This window comes from Bactrocera dorsalis, chromosome 4 (assembly GCF_023373825.1).
Source record: "Bactrocera dorsalis isolate Fly_Bdor chromosome 4, ASM2337382v1, whole genome shotgun sequence".
Classification (NCBI taxonomy): domain Eukaryota; kingdom Metazoa; phylum Arthropoda; class Insecta; order Diptera; family Tephritidae; genus Bactrocera; species Bactrocera dorsalis.
In genome coordinates this window covers 35075571-35092451 of record NC_064306.1, presented here as the reverse complement: position 1 = coordinate 35092451, position 16881 = coordinate 35075571, and the positions used below count along the sequence as shown (strand labels likewise).

The window sequence follows — 16881 nt, the reverse complement described above, 5'->3', positions numbered from 1 at the left end:
ACTTTCCCCTTGAGCTTCGATATGTATTGTTATTATAATTATTATTTCTTCAAAAATTATACCAGTGAGATCGTAACGGTCAATCGCGCCACAATAACCGACTATTTGATATCTTGAAATTGAAGCTCGTGATCTCGGCGAAATTTGGTTTCTACAAGACGGCGCTACTTCCCACACATCGCATCAATCAATGGATTTATTGAAAGAACACTTCGGTGAGCAAATAATTTTATGTTTTGTGTTGGTTGATTGACCACCAAGATCGTGAGATATCACACCGTTAGACGTCTTTCTGTGAGAATATGTAAAGTCTAAAGTCTACGTGGATCATCTCACTTCGATTCAGGTCTTGGAGCAAAACATCACGCCTGTCGTTCGCTAGTTATCAGTCGAAGTGCTCAACCGAGTCATGGAGAATTGGACCATCTGAGACGTAGCCGCGTCCAACATTTGAAAAAGATAATCTTCAAGAAATAAATGCCAAAGAATGTTCTATCGAAGGAGAATAAACATTTCCCATTAAATTTGAGGTTTATGTGTTTTTTCTTTAAAAAAAAGTAGGGAACCTGGAACACTTTATATTAGAAGTGTACTCGAACTGGTAGCTATATTATATAGTGCTTCGCTATCGGGGCAAATAAACTGCTTCTAGGTAAGAAGGAAATTTTCAATGTTTGATGTTTCGAAAGCTGAGACTGAAACTTCACGTATATATAGCCGGACAGATTGGTGAACGGACGGACATAGCTAAGCTACTCAACTCGTAACACTGATTATTTGATCGATTCGCTACTCTACAAGTATATGAACAAGTGGTATAAAAGAAAGACGTAATAATTTTTTACCGTTGCAAGCCTATGAGAGCTTGAAACTTAATAACTATAATTAATTTCTATTGAAAACATAATATTGTACTATCCCAACAAATTTGTGTGAACAAAGATCTTCGTCAAAAAGCAAACATTTGTTTACTTTTGCCATCGACTTCTAAACATTGCGTGCCCTTTTATTCTGACTCAAGTAGAGATACTCAAATACTCAACTCGCGCCGTTGCATAAACACCTGTTGGACATCGCTGAGTATTAGCAGGAGCATATAATGAGTGAAATTGCAGCGGAGAGCACTCAAACAATTAGCACACTGCCTCAGAGAGCGAGTTTAACACCACTACAACGACGGCATTCAACCAAACTAAAGACACATAGATACTGAAAATAACGCTCAGATAATTTCGTGAGAGTTTAACAGCACACGCGACGTGAGCAGCTGAGCGCACGTAAACAGCTGTGAGCGCCTGCTCCAAGTAGACAAACAACCAGCTGATGAACTGTATGGAGCAAAAACGAGTGACTTTAGTGGTGTTGCGGGTTTTTTTCATGATTTCCATATATTATTTTTCCCTCTTGTTTACACATTTGTTGAGCTGCCGGAGCGCGCTGCATTTTGGTTAACTCCAGCGGGCGCAAACAGTTTGCAGTCAAACGCTTGAAGCCGGTCGAAGACGTGACATCATCCAGCGAGTGTTATTTTACAAGTGTAAACGTGCAACGCGTAGTGAATTCGTGGCGTAAAAACGCAAAGTTTAAACGCATTTTAAAGTGTCCAACACGAAAGTAAAATCAAAAAAAGTTTTCTCTTCAGAAAATTCTTGTTAAAGCCTTAAGATTAAGGATTCCTATAAATATTAAAAAAAGTTTTCGTGCAAAATCGTTTTTAACGGTACTTAGCATAGACGAGCTGTTTGAGTGCAAGAAAGCAGGCGCTTGTGTTTACGTCAATAAATTGAAGTTGAATTTTTCGCAAAGAAATCTTTTTTACGGCAAGGCGAACGTGTAGGAGTGCGAGTAGCTCGAGAGATAAGCTTTGTTTGTGCAATTTTCGAGTAGCGTGTTTAACAAATTGTGTTTGCAAACAAATAAATCAGCAAGTTAAGCTCCAAATCACCTAATTGCGAATCTAATGAAATTTGTGGTTGAAAACAAAACGGTGGAAAAACAACAAATTCAGTTGCTGTTTACGTGTTGTTAGTGCAAATTTAAATTACGCAAAGATAAACAAATTTTATAAATAAAGTGTCAAATATATTTGATAATAAATTTCACTGAAAATCTGCGGTGTTATCAAAAAGCAAGCTTTTGGCGATAAAGAAAGAGATTTCAGGCAACACCGAACTTCAAGAGAGATAAATTGGTAAGCAAATTGTGAAATGGGTTGGTGATAAGAACAGAATATATAAATAAATGGTAGTATAATGACAAAAATGTAATAGAAAGTATAAATTATAAAAATCCCTGAAGCATAAATTAGTAAAATAATGAAAGATAAATATATTTTTGGAAAACGAAAAGAGCATATAAACAATAATAAAAAAATTTAAATATGAAAACAGCATAAAAAAAATAAATAAAAACATTATTAAAAAAAAGAATTATTTTTCTATAATTCTATATTATTTATTTTTGGTCTTAAGTGAAAACAAAAACCAAAATATAATAAAAAACAAAAACGTATTAGTATGAAGCAGAAATTAACAAAATAATTTAATAAAAATATTTTTCTAATATGAAAATATATAAAAAAGATAAATTGAAAAAGCAAATACGCAAAAATCTTTCATATTTTTTAATTGTTTATTAAATTATTTTTATTATTAAACTAAAAACAGCAAAAATTCGAAATAAAAATTACATATAAAAATATGTATATTTTATTATTTTTTGTACATACATACATTGTTTAGTAAAGTCTGAAAATATAAATTCATGAATTTAAATATTTGCCAGCAATTTATTCTTAGTATTGTTTGAGAGAATATTAAAAAAAAAAATCATTCAACAAGAAAATAAATAAATGGACTCACAAGAAATAGAAAAAATTACTTTTTTTCAAATATTTACTAAGAAAAAATGTTTTTTTTTTTTGGATAGGAAAAAATTCTTGTTTCATGAAAACCCGTTTTTTTAATATTTTTTCAAAAATTCTTTAACATGAAAATAAATATGTAAATGGACTCAAAATAAGCAAAAAAAAAAATATGTTTAATATTTAGTAAGCAGTAATGTGTTTTTTTTTTTTAATTTTTTTTTTTGTTTTTAATACTTAGAAAAAATAATTTTTTTTGGAAAGAAATTTGGAGGAATGAATATTTTTTTGTCAGGAAAAATTTTTTTTTAAATTTATTTTTTTTATTATTTATATTTTTTTTTGATAAGAAAAATTATACTTTTTTTAATTTTTTTTGTCAGGAAATTTTTTTTACGAAAGATAATATTTTTTTAATATGAAATAATATTTAAAAAATATAACAAGAATATAAATAAATGTATTCAAATTCAATAAAAAAATGTATATGTTTTTTTTAATACTTTTTAATATGTAATGAGAAAAAATATGGTCTTTTAGAAAAAAAAATATTTTTTTTTATATTTTTAATATCTATTAAGAAAATTTTTTTTTTGTTTGAATGGGAAAACATATTTTTTGCCATGAAAACTTTCTTAATGGATAATAATAATTTTTTTGACATAAAAAAAAATTAAAAAATTTTGGTACAACTAGAAAATAAATAAATTGACTAAATATCAATAAAAAATTACTTTTTTTTTAATTTTTTTCTACTATTTAATAAGAAAAAAACAGGTTTGTTAGCAATAAGCATAATATTTTTTTAATTTTATTTACTAAGAAAAACGCTTTTTTGGATTGGAAATTTTTTTTTGTCACGAAAAATATATGAAAGAATATTAAAAATAAATTTCCTACAACAAGAACAAAAATAACTAAACTCAAAATCAATAAAAAACTACTCTTTTTAATTTTTGGCGGAAAAAATATGTTTTTTAAAATCAGAATAAACGTTATTTTAAATAAGAAGAAATGGTTTTAAGAAGATTGAGGGATAAAATCAAGTAGAACTAAAAAAAATGTTACAAAAACTAGTAAAATATTGTTTTTCAGATTAAAAGAGGAAAGAAGGCTTCGTTATTTTTTTATCTCAAATACGTAGTCAAAGCAGATCGAAAATCTCAGCTTTACATATTTTTTAATATAAAAAAAATCTTCACAAAATATTAAATAATACTGGAAAAAATATCAATAAACAGAAAAAAATAATAATAATAAAATTTTATTAGCAAAAAGATAAAATATTAATATATTATATATGCATTTATAATATTATTATATAATATAAAAAAAAAAAATATTTTTAAAAACAAAAATTATAAATAAAAAAAATTTTGTAAATATTTTAAAATATCTCATTAAAAATAAAAAAATAATTTATCTGATGTACTTTAGTTAAAACAAAAATAAAAATTTATTTATAAAAAGTTAAAAAAAAAAACAAATCACAAAAAAATTGATGAAAAACATGCTCCAAATTAGTCTCAAAAAATAAATAAATATACAAGTATTGTATGTTTTTGTTGTTTCCTCTCTTTATTTACGCTTTGGCTCACATTCGCAGACAAAGCAGATTAAACGCGTAAAATATTACCGCCATTCTTAGTTTTATTTAAGCCATGATTTAATAGCCAGCACATTTGCATACATGCATGGTATATACATATGTATAACTATATATACATATTATACATGAAACTGTGTACATAAACACACACATACAGACGCATTATGAAATACATAAAAGCAAGCAAAGCTAAATAGTGTCAAGAATCTTGAGAGCACGCGCGCTTTTTGCACGACAAAGACGCAAATCAGTTACTTTGCTACTACAAAAACAAAGGCAAACAAACGGAAAACCAGTCAGATAAATATACATAAATAAAGGCAATGTTTTGTAATATGAGCAAATTAGTTAATTTTATACGAGTAGTTGAGCGTTGTAGCGGGTGGAGCGCAGCTTACTAGCTTCTAGACGCTAACATATAACTATTATGTACATAAATGCATACATAGTATTACATATGTATGTGTGTATGCAAGTATGTGAGTTGCTGTTTTAATTACATACAAATTTGTTATTTGCGCTGTTTTGTCAAGCATACATACATGTCTGTATGTATTTGTGTATACAACTGTTTATTAGAAAGTGAATCGCTCTTCTAATCGAGTCCACAAGTGTTTTATTTTCCAAGCTAGATTCGTAGCGTGACTAATATTTTAGAGGCAAAAATATTGAAAATGAATAAATAATGTTTATAGTTTTAGTAAGTTAGAAATTAATTGCTCCAAAATAGTTTTAGTTCGTTAAATAAAAAATTCGTTCTTGGTTTTTTTCTGAAATCATCACCTAAAATTTAAAATAACGTAACATCACTTTTCATAAGTTTACAGTCGAAGGAGACAAGTTATAATAGAAACAACTCATATTGAAACATAATTTGAGTTTTGGTTATAAAATGGTTATATGTATATTGGTTATAAAGTGGATATACAATATTTTGGCTGAATATTGGTTATATATTGATTATATCTCACAACCGAAGCCGAAAATTTAATGCTACATATGTGCAATGTATATCTAAATACTATCCATTTTCATTTGAAAATATTATAAAAATGACAATCAGCAGTTTATGAGAGTTTCAAACTCGCATAACTGCCGTCTGTCACCTATAAATTTGGATCTGATTAGGTGCGTAGTTAATCCGGATTAACGCTGACGTCTGTCAAGAATATAAGTAAATGAGAGTTATTTTAATTTCATTCGTGCTCCTTGGTGTGCTTCAACATTATCATTTCTTTCAAGTAGGAAGCTTCAAAGTATGCTCAAATATAGCTGAACATTAGGCAGAGATTTTTGTTGGAAAAGAAAACATCTATCTTCATCCAATCAACTTAAAACTTAAACTCTTTTAACATATTATAGAATTTTTTATAAAATAGGTAACTAGTTAGAAAACATGCTGATAATCAGTTACTTTTATAGCACGGTTTCTTACCATTGTCTGAGAATATCAATAGATGAGATATACATAGGTGAGAGGTTCTCATAAGCTGGGCTTAAGTCATTATTTTTCTTTTTTTCTCTAACTCAACAGATTTGAAGACGAAAAATTAATAGTGAGTCAAGACATTTACGATATACAGTTAAATCAAGTTCATAAGTGATGAGACACCAAAAAAGTGCATCAATTACTCAGAGGAATTAATTTCCATCAGAAGTGAATAATAAACTGTTCAGGAAACGACCTGAGAATCTGTCACAGACTCAGCGATGATCAGCAAGAAAAACATTGAACGAAAACATAAAAGAGTAATTTAGCTTGATTATGAACTGAGCTGGAGTACGATATCGTACACAGTTACTTAGCAGATATCACCGGGTGACTCTCCGTTAAGAGAATCAAGCCTTATCGAACTACGAAAACATCTCAAGATTTTTTTCAAAAGATCATCTTGTTTTTGTTGTGCGTTGTTGTACAAATCGTTCAAACAACTGGTGTAAAACAACTACATATGTATATGCTATTTGGAAGTTCGTTGGTACTTTTGTGAATATCTGATATTTAGATTCAGAAAAAGAAATGAGAATTGTTGATCATTTGCTCACTTGACATTTTTTAATACCCTTAACAGCATATATTATGTTTGATATGAAGTTTATAAAACAAGAAACATTGAAAATTTATATTATAAATAAATAATCAGCGTGACGAGCTGAGTTGATTTAGCAAGGTCCGGCTGTTTGTACATACACGAACTAGTCCCTCAGTTTTTGACATATCGCTCTGAAATTTTGCATATGCCCATTTACTCCCAAGAGGCTGCTCATATGTTGGAATCGCCAATAGCGGACCATTATAGCATATAGCTGTCATACAAACTGAACGATCTGAATCATGTGCTTATATGGAAAACTTTTTCATTTGAAGACATATCTTCACGAAATTTGGCAAGAAAATATTGCCTAAAGCACTGTTTCAATTCCTGAAGAAATGGTTTAGATCGGATCAGTATAGCATATAGCTGCCATACAAACTGAACAATCAAAATCAAATCTTTATATTGAAAAATCTTTTATTTGAAAAGATATCTGCAAGAAATTTGACACAGGTTATTGTCCAAAACATTGGTATAACATATGAAGAAATTTTCCGGATCGAATCACTATATCATTTAGCTGCGATACAAAATAACCCATCAAACACAAGCTCTTTTTGAAACACTTTTTTATTCGAAAAAGTATATTAACGAAATTTAGCAGGAATTATTTACACATGGCAACGCTATAATATCTGAAAAAAAAATTTTGGATCCACTACTATGAATTATTTATAGTACATGGTAACGCTATAATGCCTGAAGAAAAAATCTAAGTTCCTTGAATGTAAACTTCTTTATTTATGAAGAATATTCTAGCTTCGGATTACATTTTTGCTTATTTTCTTTGAAAATATTTTTAAATAATTTAATTAAATATGTATTTTTCCTTGTAGTCTGTTTTTTTTTCTAAAAAAAAACAACATAGTACTCGTAATAATACAAATAAGTGTATTTCCTTAAACCCTTCAGCACAGATAATAAGGACAGCTGTGTTTTATTATAGAAAAACTCAAAATTCCCTAAGCCGCATATTTTTTAATAAATCAGTAAAAAAAAGTAATATTATTTATGAAAAATATTTATTTGAAGAAAAAAATTTATTAAAAAAAAAAATTATTTTGAAAAAAAAAAATATTTTTTTACTCCTTTTTTCTCACTCACAAACCTGCTGCGTCACAAGCAGATTTACAAGCAGAGTATTAAAAAAATATAAACGATATTTGATTTATTAATTTTTTTATGCACATTAAGTTTTCCGGTTTTCCCCTAACACGACATCTTCAAAATGTATGTATGGATGTTGCTGTATATTATTTACCAAATGAACAAGCCAAGCAAGCTTTGCCCCCATTTGCCACATTCAGCCTACTAACAAGCGAATCAGCTTGCCTAACGCCTGACCGCCCATTCAACCCACTGCGCACCGTGCGCCGACTACTACTGGACGTCCACAGCCAAGTCAGCCAGTTAGACTGCAAACTTTGCTAGACATTTTGCTACCAGTTCTGTGCATGCAACAACAACAACAATAGCAGTTTAATGCAATACCGCCACAAACAGCTGTAGCAGCTGACGCGCTTACTTTGATATTATATAGTGTTGTTGGTTGTGTTATTGTTGTTGTTGGGTGTGTTATTGTTGTTGTTGATCGTGTTATTGTTGTTGTTGGTTGTGTTATTACTTTTGTTGTTATTATAGTTGCAACAAATTTCCAGTCTTGTTAGTGTTTTGCAGCGATTTTCAATTTGTTCAATAGCGCTGCATGCACATACACATACAAACAAATGTCAAGTGTGTACAAGTGCAATTTGGTTATTATACATATACACCCAAACAAGCATATAGCAGAAGTGTTGCAGATATCAGTCTGAGCGCGTGTATATAATCAAAGAGTATTTAGAAAATCTGCACCAACATGCCCACATGTTATTCATATATCTGCATACACTTGTTTTTGTTAGTTGTTGTATGTCGTTTTGATTCTGTTATCGTTCGCATAGTCAATTTGTATTCATCGTTCCGGTATTACGAGTTTGTTTTATAATTTTTCTCGCTGACTTGACTGCAGTGTCTCATATTTTTAAGTATTTAGTATTCAGTTCCACTATATGATCTTCTCTACGTTTGCCAGCTCTTTTGTTGTTATAATATGCAATGTGAACGGTACGCTTATAAATACAAAGAAATTAATTGGTAAGGGAGTTCTGAATGATGTTCTCATAGACTAGTAGCTGGTGGAAAGGCTGAAGACTTTCAAAACAATGATTTATAGAATTCTATAAAAATGTAAATAAAATTTGTTTTGTAATAGCTGCGAAGCGACATGTTACATCATCAGTTAAAAATAGTTTAAACATACAATATAATATAAAAGTGAATTAATTTAGTAAAATTTTCGCTATGAAATGTTATAAAAAGCTGGCAACAACAGTAAAGTCAAACTGCATAAAAATGTTTCTTTAAGGTGTTTAGTTTTATATCCGTTCGGATTTTTTAATGTATTTAATTTAACAACTAGGCAGTTGGCAACTCTGGAAAGGAAAAGGAAAGTATGCTTGAAGATCTTTAATTTGATACCCATATTGTAATATTTTTTAATTTTATCCATAAAGTGAATGAAAGGTTAAAATAGTTGGCAACCCTGTTACGAAAACTTCTAAGAACTGCTTCAATCTCTTTAAAATCACACCGATATTTTAATATTTCATTAATTTTAGCAAGATAACGGAATAAAAATTTAAAATAGTTGGCAACCCTGTTACGAAAACTTTTGAAATTGCTTCAATATTTTAAATTTCTTATCCAAATTGTTACACTATCTTTATTTGTTCCATTTGATTGAATAAAAAAGTTAAAATCGTTGGCAACCCTGGTTCGAAAATATTTAAAGCTCTAAGCCTGTTTGAAATTATTTAATTTGATACCCATATTGTTAAATTTAATTTATTTTATCCATTTAATTGAACAAAAAAATTAAAAGAGTTGGCAACTCTGTCCTCAAAAATTTTTCAAAACGAAAGCCTGCTTGAATTTCTTAATTTTGACACCCATATTGTAATATTTCATTAATTTTATCAATGAAATAGTGGCTTTCATTACCCGGGAAAGTTGGTCTATGGCTTTAAGGTCAGTAGATATAGTAGTTATAGGACTAGAATATTTTTGGAAATTCAATAAGTTATACAGATTTTGGAAATGTATAGTTCGGTTAAAAAGCTAATTCTTGCCTTTCTATATAAAAAATATGCTTTCATCGATATTTTGATGATTCGTCGGTCTTAGTGTACAACTAAACGGAAACAAAGAGCCCAGTATATATGAAGTTTATTAGAAATTTAATAATGGATCAAATTTGAAGATTGCAGAGATGCTTTTACATAGACCTAATTGGTGAGAGTACACTGTCGGGAACTATCCATCAGTTCCAGTTGTAAGCCTCAGTACACTACACCGTCTACCAAGTGGAGGTGGCTGCCATAAGGATAACAGTAAATCTATGGCTCCGGACAGCAGACCCCTTAATAGTGGTTATTTTGTCAACTCCAAAAGGAGGGCAGCGATATTAGTTTAGGAAGTCCAAACTTCTCATCTCCAGCAACGACTTACTACACGTATAGACTGATTTGCTGTTCTGGCCACAGCGGTATTGCAGGAAACTCCAAGGCTGAGCTGGCTAAGACATGAACTTTAGTTTCAATGGGAGCTCCGTTGATTTCTTTCTTATGGTTCCCTGCTGGACTGTTGGGTCTCAGGCTAACTCAGCAAAATCGGTGAACCACCAACAGCTGTGCAGTCGCAAGGTGCTTTTGAGCCAGTGTAAATCATAAGAGGTCTAGCGTACTCTTTGCTCACAAAAAGGTACATCTTTCAGTAGTTGTAGGAGTTCTAACTGGACACTGTCCGATCGGTATTCAATACCGGATGCCTGCTGCATCAGTTTGGAAGAAGATGAGAAAGATTCGTCTCAACACTGCCTCCTCAAATTCCTACTTTTGCCACATCACGGCGAAAATATCTTGAGTCGCATACTTATAGAGATCCAGGTGAAATACCAGAAATAAAAATAAAGTACCCAAGCAGATTTGTGATACCTTCAGGCCATTTTTGCCCATAGCTGCTATCCAACTACAGGAGCTCTTCATATGTCTTAGAAAAACGCTGCATTTAACAGTCTTTGTGTGATCTCCGCCTTACTGAAGGATCAGTCTTCGAACCTAATCTACATGAAACAATTCAAGAACTAAACTAACACTAGTCAAACCTTGCATTGCTTTCAGATCCTTAACTGGATTCGCCAGATATTTTTTGAATATTTTTCTTCCAAAAATTTGGAATTGAAATCCTTAACATTAACATAACTGTTGTTGTTATTTTTTTTTTGCAAATAACACAATTCTATTGAGCTTACGATGTCTATACTGATTTTCGATTGGATTGATAAGGTGCCATTCGACCTATAGTGAGATCCAATACAGTGAGAGAGTGAGTGAGAGAAGCCACTTTGGGAGAGATTTCTTCCAGCTGTATCACGAGTGATTTTCTTAAAATCTTTCAAAGCATGGACATTAAATAACAACAATAAATTAGAGAAGAGCTGCTTCTTAGTTGACCCCAAACTTTCTTAGTGGGTACTCCACATCTATACACACATATGTATATACGCATGTGTATATGTGCTAGCAGCGAATATTCATATAATTATTGCCAGAATATGAAGCAGTGTAATTTTCAACTTTGTAATTTTATTATTTGCACAAACAACGCGAAATTGTTGCAGCCACGAACTGTTTGGCGCGCGGTGTGGCACGAAGATGCCAAGCGAAATGATGTGAGCGGCAATAAAATGCACGAACGCACATACACACATATGCCCAAATATCATTTGTACGTGTGAGCGTGTGTGTATAGCAGTACATGTGTGCCGGCTATGCTACAGTTGCAATGGGAAATCACCAGCGTTGCACATCGTCAGGTTGCATGCACTTAAGTACGAAATAGACGCAAGCATTTCATTGTTATTGCAATTGTGGTTGTAATAATGGCATTGTGTTGCCATTTGCCGTTTGCTGTTGTTTCTGTTGTTGCAGTTGCTGTATTATGCGTTTGTTGCATGCCACATAATCGTACAAGCGCACATAAATGCATCGGTGTGCCTATGTGTGTAGCAAGCTTTTCGCTATTGTTGCTATTTTTGTTGTATTGTACGTTTTGCTTTTTGTGCCACAAATTATAGCCACATCATGTATGCGTCGGCTCGTCAACTCGTTGCCACACAGCGCTTCACACCAGTTAGACTGTCAGCTTACGTTGCTCAACGCGCATGCGCTGTCGGCTGTAGCTATATGTATATGTGGTTGTATAAGTGTATGTGTTGGTACCGCCAATGATGGCTTTGCGGCGGCACAGCGGCAACATGCAACAAGTGCCGTTCGTTGTTCCACTAAGAATGTTGTTTTCCAGCTTTTATAGTTCTTTCGCCAATAATTACACGTATTTATACATATATACATATATGTATAGGAGTGAGTATGTGTGTGCATGCATGTTTATTTATTTTCTAAACAATCTCATTGCCAAATATATCCACATTTATACCACTCATGTATGGAGATAGTATTAGAACGCTGTTTAATATTTTAGGCATAAAGAAAAATGTTAAGCAGAATATTTTCTAGAACGCATTTAAATGTGCTTTTACTCAAATTGCACTGGAAGGGTATCACCTTTAAATTGAATTTGTTCGATTGTTCAAAAATCGATTGTAATGCTATAAGTTTCCTATTTGAACAGCCAGTGTTTTGAAACTTGGTGATAAAGTAACTAATACGATATAAAAAGTACATAACAAAAATCATCAATATTCGACCATTATAAGATATAGTTGCTATACAAACGATTGTTCAAAAATTAGTTTTCATGCTATAACTGCTCTATTTCAGCAGCCAATAACATGAAACTTTGTCCTAAAGTTACTTATATAATAAGAAAAGTATCTTGTAAAATTCATCAATATTCGACTTTTTTAAGATATATCTCCCATACAACTGATCGTTCAAAAATGGTTTTTTATGCTATAATTCCTCTATTTGAGTAGCCAATAATATGAGACTTTACAATATAGTTACTTATATTCAGTAGAAACTGTACAGCAAAACTGATTAATATTTAACCAGTATAGAATATAGCTGTCATACAAACGTTCGTTCAAAAATGAGTTTTTAGGCTATAACACTTACATTAAAGCAGCCAACAACATGAAACTTTGGGATAAAGTTACTTATATGATTTAAAAAGTGCATAGCAAAAATCGTCAATATTGAACCATTGTAAGATATAGCTCCCATACAACTGATCATTCAAAAATTAGTTTTTGTGCTATAACTCCTCTATTTGAGCATCGAAAAATATGAAACTTTGTGATAAATTTACTTATAGAATGTAAAAATTATATAACAAAGATGACTAATATTGAACCATTATACGATATAGCTGCCATACAAACGATTTTTCAAAAATGAGTTTTTATGCTACAATTCATCTAATTGAGCCGCTACATAGACACACTTTTGTAGAACTATTGATTTGATTAAGTGTTATGTACTGAGAGAAGCTCAACAAGAGCTGATGACTATAATATATTGTAGTCTTACAACCGATTTTTCAAAAATAAGTTTTTGTGCCATAACACATCCAATTAAGCTGCTATACATAAAAAATTTGGAAGAAAACTTGCTTATATAGACTAAAGAGTACACAAAGGAAATGTTCAAGATTGGGCGACTATAGCATATTAATGCCGTATAACCGATCGTTCAGATATGAGAATTTTATTGATAGCTCAACCAGATAAAACGAAGATTTTGTAATTTTTTGCTATCACTGGGATCAGTTCACGGTAATACAATATAAAGGAATAGCATAACATAGAGCTCTCGTTCAAGCTATGCTCCATTTTTTGTATATTTTTCACAATAATAGTTGAAGTATTTTCTCTAAGTGAATTTTCTTCATGTATGGTATAGCTACACCGACTTTTTGTTGCTTTTTTTTCTGCCTTTGGCACATTTTCTGACATGTCTGTGGCCTTAACTTTTTGCTTACTCTTTCGAAATTTCGCTTAAGCAATGCTTTTGCGCCCCGCTTGCGTCTATTACCGACTGTTTTATAGACTTTTAATGTGCATACATATATATTACAAAATATATGCATACATACACACATCTGTGCATGTGCGCACCACTTAAGTGTCATGTGGCATGTCAACAATGATTGACATTTGTTCGTCGCATGCGTGTTAACTGCGTTCTCTGACTCCGACTCCGCCGCTGACTGTGACTGTGACTGTCACGCTGAACGTTTGCTGGAACAAGTTTGTCTGCCAAGCGCTGTTAACCCGCTGCATTGACTGTACATGTGTACATATGTATAAATATGTATGTAATTGCTCCACAACACTCCCAAGAATGACTCAGTGTGCAGTTGTAAGCGTCTTGTTGGACATTGGCGCTGTTAGAATTCTTCGCTCATTGTTGCACGTACCACAAACATAGCGATACGCAGCAGTCGCACTTTGCCACGCATTTCATACATACAAACAAATGGACAGACACATTTATATAACACACAGCAATGTACATTCAATTACGCTAAACCACCTCAAATGACAACAACAACAAATGACACTTGTCTGTCGGCCAACCTGCGCGTCGCTTGCCGTAAACACCACTGATAAGCGCCACATGATTAACCGTAATAACCTTCCCGCTACACTCATATCTGCGAACGGCTTGTTTACGGCAGCAGCGCGTCTTTGCTTTTATTGTCTCTGCGCTTCGCGAAATATTTTTGTCCGCCGTGTTTACGTCTCTTACGTGCACACGAATACATATATACATATGTACGTACACCAGCTACATTCATTTATATGGAGTTCAGTCGCGTTACCTTTTGATAAGCATGCGCCTTATTATAGCATCTTCTTTTTTCGGATTTTAGTCCCACGTTTCTTTTTGCCGTTTCTGACTTAATTTTGTTGCTGCTTCTACAATCTCAATTTTTGTTTTAGCCGAGTTTTCTGCATTATTTCGCACTTATCACTTGCTTTAAATAATTGATATTGTGGGTCTTATCGTCCGCTTCTATTCTGCAGAAACGCTTGAGAATGCATCCGCCTTGCGGGGTTCATAGTGACTCCGATTTCTTTGAGTGTATTTTCAGCGCTCAAGGTTTTATGCTTTTAGAAAATATTGATATTAAACTGAGTTTTTATTGTCATATCTAATTTAAGAACAATGGAAGGCTTTCTCGAGTCAAAATTGTAAGTATGTACCACAGTTGGTATCAAGTCCGGTTCGATAAAAAATTATTGAATTTTTCATACTTAACATCAATTCAATTTATTAAATAAATTTATTTTACGTAGTCAAATCTTCAGCAATGCTACTCCAGATGCATGTGGCCTTAAGTTCTAATCTAAATATATTTAAAAGAAATATTTCAAATACAGAAATTTTGAAAAAAATAAATTCTCAGTCAGCCTGGAACCATATGTGATATTAAGACCCCAACTATCAAACAATGTACGAGGTATGACAATTAAGTAATGAGACTGATTCTATAAAAACCATATATTTGCAAATTATTCTACAACTCTGTCATTCCCTTCAAAGTAGTCCCCTTGGACAGCTATACAGCGATTCCAGCGCGTTTTCTATGTTTCGTAACATTTCTGGAACGCTTCGACTGGGATGTCTGTACGTAATCGACTCAAAATGGGTTCCTTTGACCACCGATTTTGTTTTAGGAAACAAAAAAAGTCACAGGGTGACATGTCGGGCGAATAAGGCAGCTGTTGCAAAACGGCGATCCCTTTAGAGGCCAAATACTGGGACACGCTGAGGGCTTATTTAAGGAGAATACACTGATTATAGTAACCTTCCAACTTTCGATAAAATTTTTGTGGTACGATTTGTACTTTGCTTCAAAATTGGACTCAGCTTCGGCGATCATCTCAACATGCGACAAATATTTCTTTCCAGCGTACATTCTTTTGAGATCGGTGGATACGAAAGAAATTCGAAGCCCCATTCATAGACTTTAACCATCGTTTCACTGACTTGTGTTTCCTTTTCTTTCTTCTTTACGGCGACTTCGTCCTTCAAATCGTCCAACAACGCTATGTAATTGTCGCTGTTGACCGCACTTCCTTTTTCAAGGTAGTAAATAAAAATTATTCCATTTGCTTCCCAAAATATAGACGCCAGAAACTTGACAGATCACTGTTGGGTTGTTCCACGTTCTAGAGCGAGTTCATCATGTGTAGACCACTCGGCAGACTGTTGATCGAATTTTGGAATGAAACGATGGAGCCATGTTTCAACTATTGACACATATTGCTACAAAAACTCGAGTTTAATATGCTTGAACATCTCTAAACACTGCTTCGAATCATCAACTCTTCTTTGCGTTTGGTCAAAGTGAGCTCGCACGGCAGCCACTTTGCTCAGAACTTTCTCATACCCAAATATTCGTGAATGATGTGATTTAAACATTCAGTCGATATATTTACAATGCCTGCTAACTCGATCAACTCCACTTTACAATCATCCAAAATTATTTTGTGGATTTCTGTGATGTTTTGGGCGGTAACAAACCCTTTTGGGCAGCCGCTGCGTACACCATCTTCGGTTTTCATTTCACCACTTCTAAACTTAGTGTATTAATTCTTGATGATTGATTTTCCTGTGGCGGAAGCTAGAAACTCGTCATCAAGCCAAATTTTGCTGCAACTGTATTTGTTCCCTTCGAAAATCAATGTTTTATCCATGCACGAATACCCTTTTTATCAATTTTTTTCACCATAAGGAAAGTTGCTTCACTCAAAGAGATAAAATTCAAAAACTATTGATCCGACAGCTGTCATCTTTAAACATACGTTTTTTGAAAGTAAGGGCTAATTAAAAATCATAAGTTTAATATTAGTAGTGCCTTCTATGTGTCAGGGCGCGGACTTTTCAATTGCCCTGTTATTTTTACCACTATAAGGATGTGTCATGCATCAACTCTCTTGTGCATACTTCCACTAATAACTTTGTTGCTACTTTGAGATATGATTTATGTATTATTTTCCCATGAGAGCAGAGCAAAGATTTTCAATCAAAACAAATGACAACCCACATTCTACGACTTTAAATCGTTAAATCAAATATTTAGTGCCTAAAACACTTGTGATGTCGTTACACCCACTCGAGTTATGTTATTTTAGTCATGTTGATTTGTCATAAATATTAACATGTATCTCACTTCCTAAAACCAAATTTGATTTTTTATTATTTAACTTATGCTTAACACATCTTTGCTATTTTTAGCAT

The 16881-nt window shown here is 32.4% G+C and overlaps 1 protein-coding gene across 2 annotated transcripts in view; it reads left to right on the top strand.

Moving 5' to 3' along the window:
* The first annotated feature begins 1463 nt into the window (after window positions 1-1463).
* LOC105227275 (MICAL-like protein 1) overlaps window positions 1464-16881 on the top strand; it is a 151402-nt gene continuing 135984 nt past the window's right edge. For both annotated transcript variants that reach the window (XM_049456314.1, XM_049456313.1), the window contains exon 1: window positions 1464-2191. The gene's annotated coding sequence lies outside the window, so the exon portion shown is untranslated. The remainder of the gene's footprint in view (window positions 2192-16881) is intronic.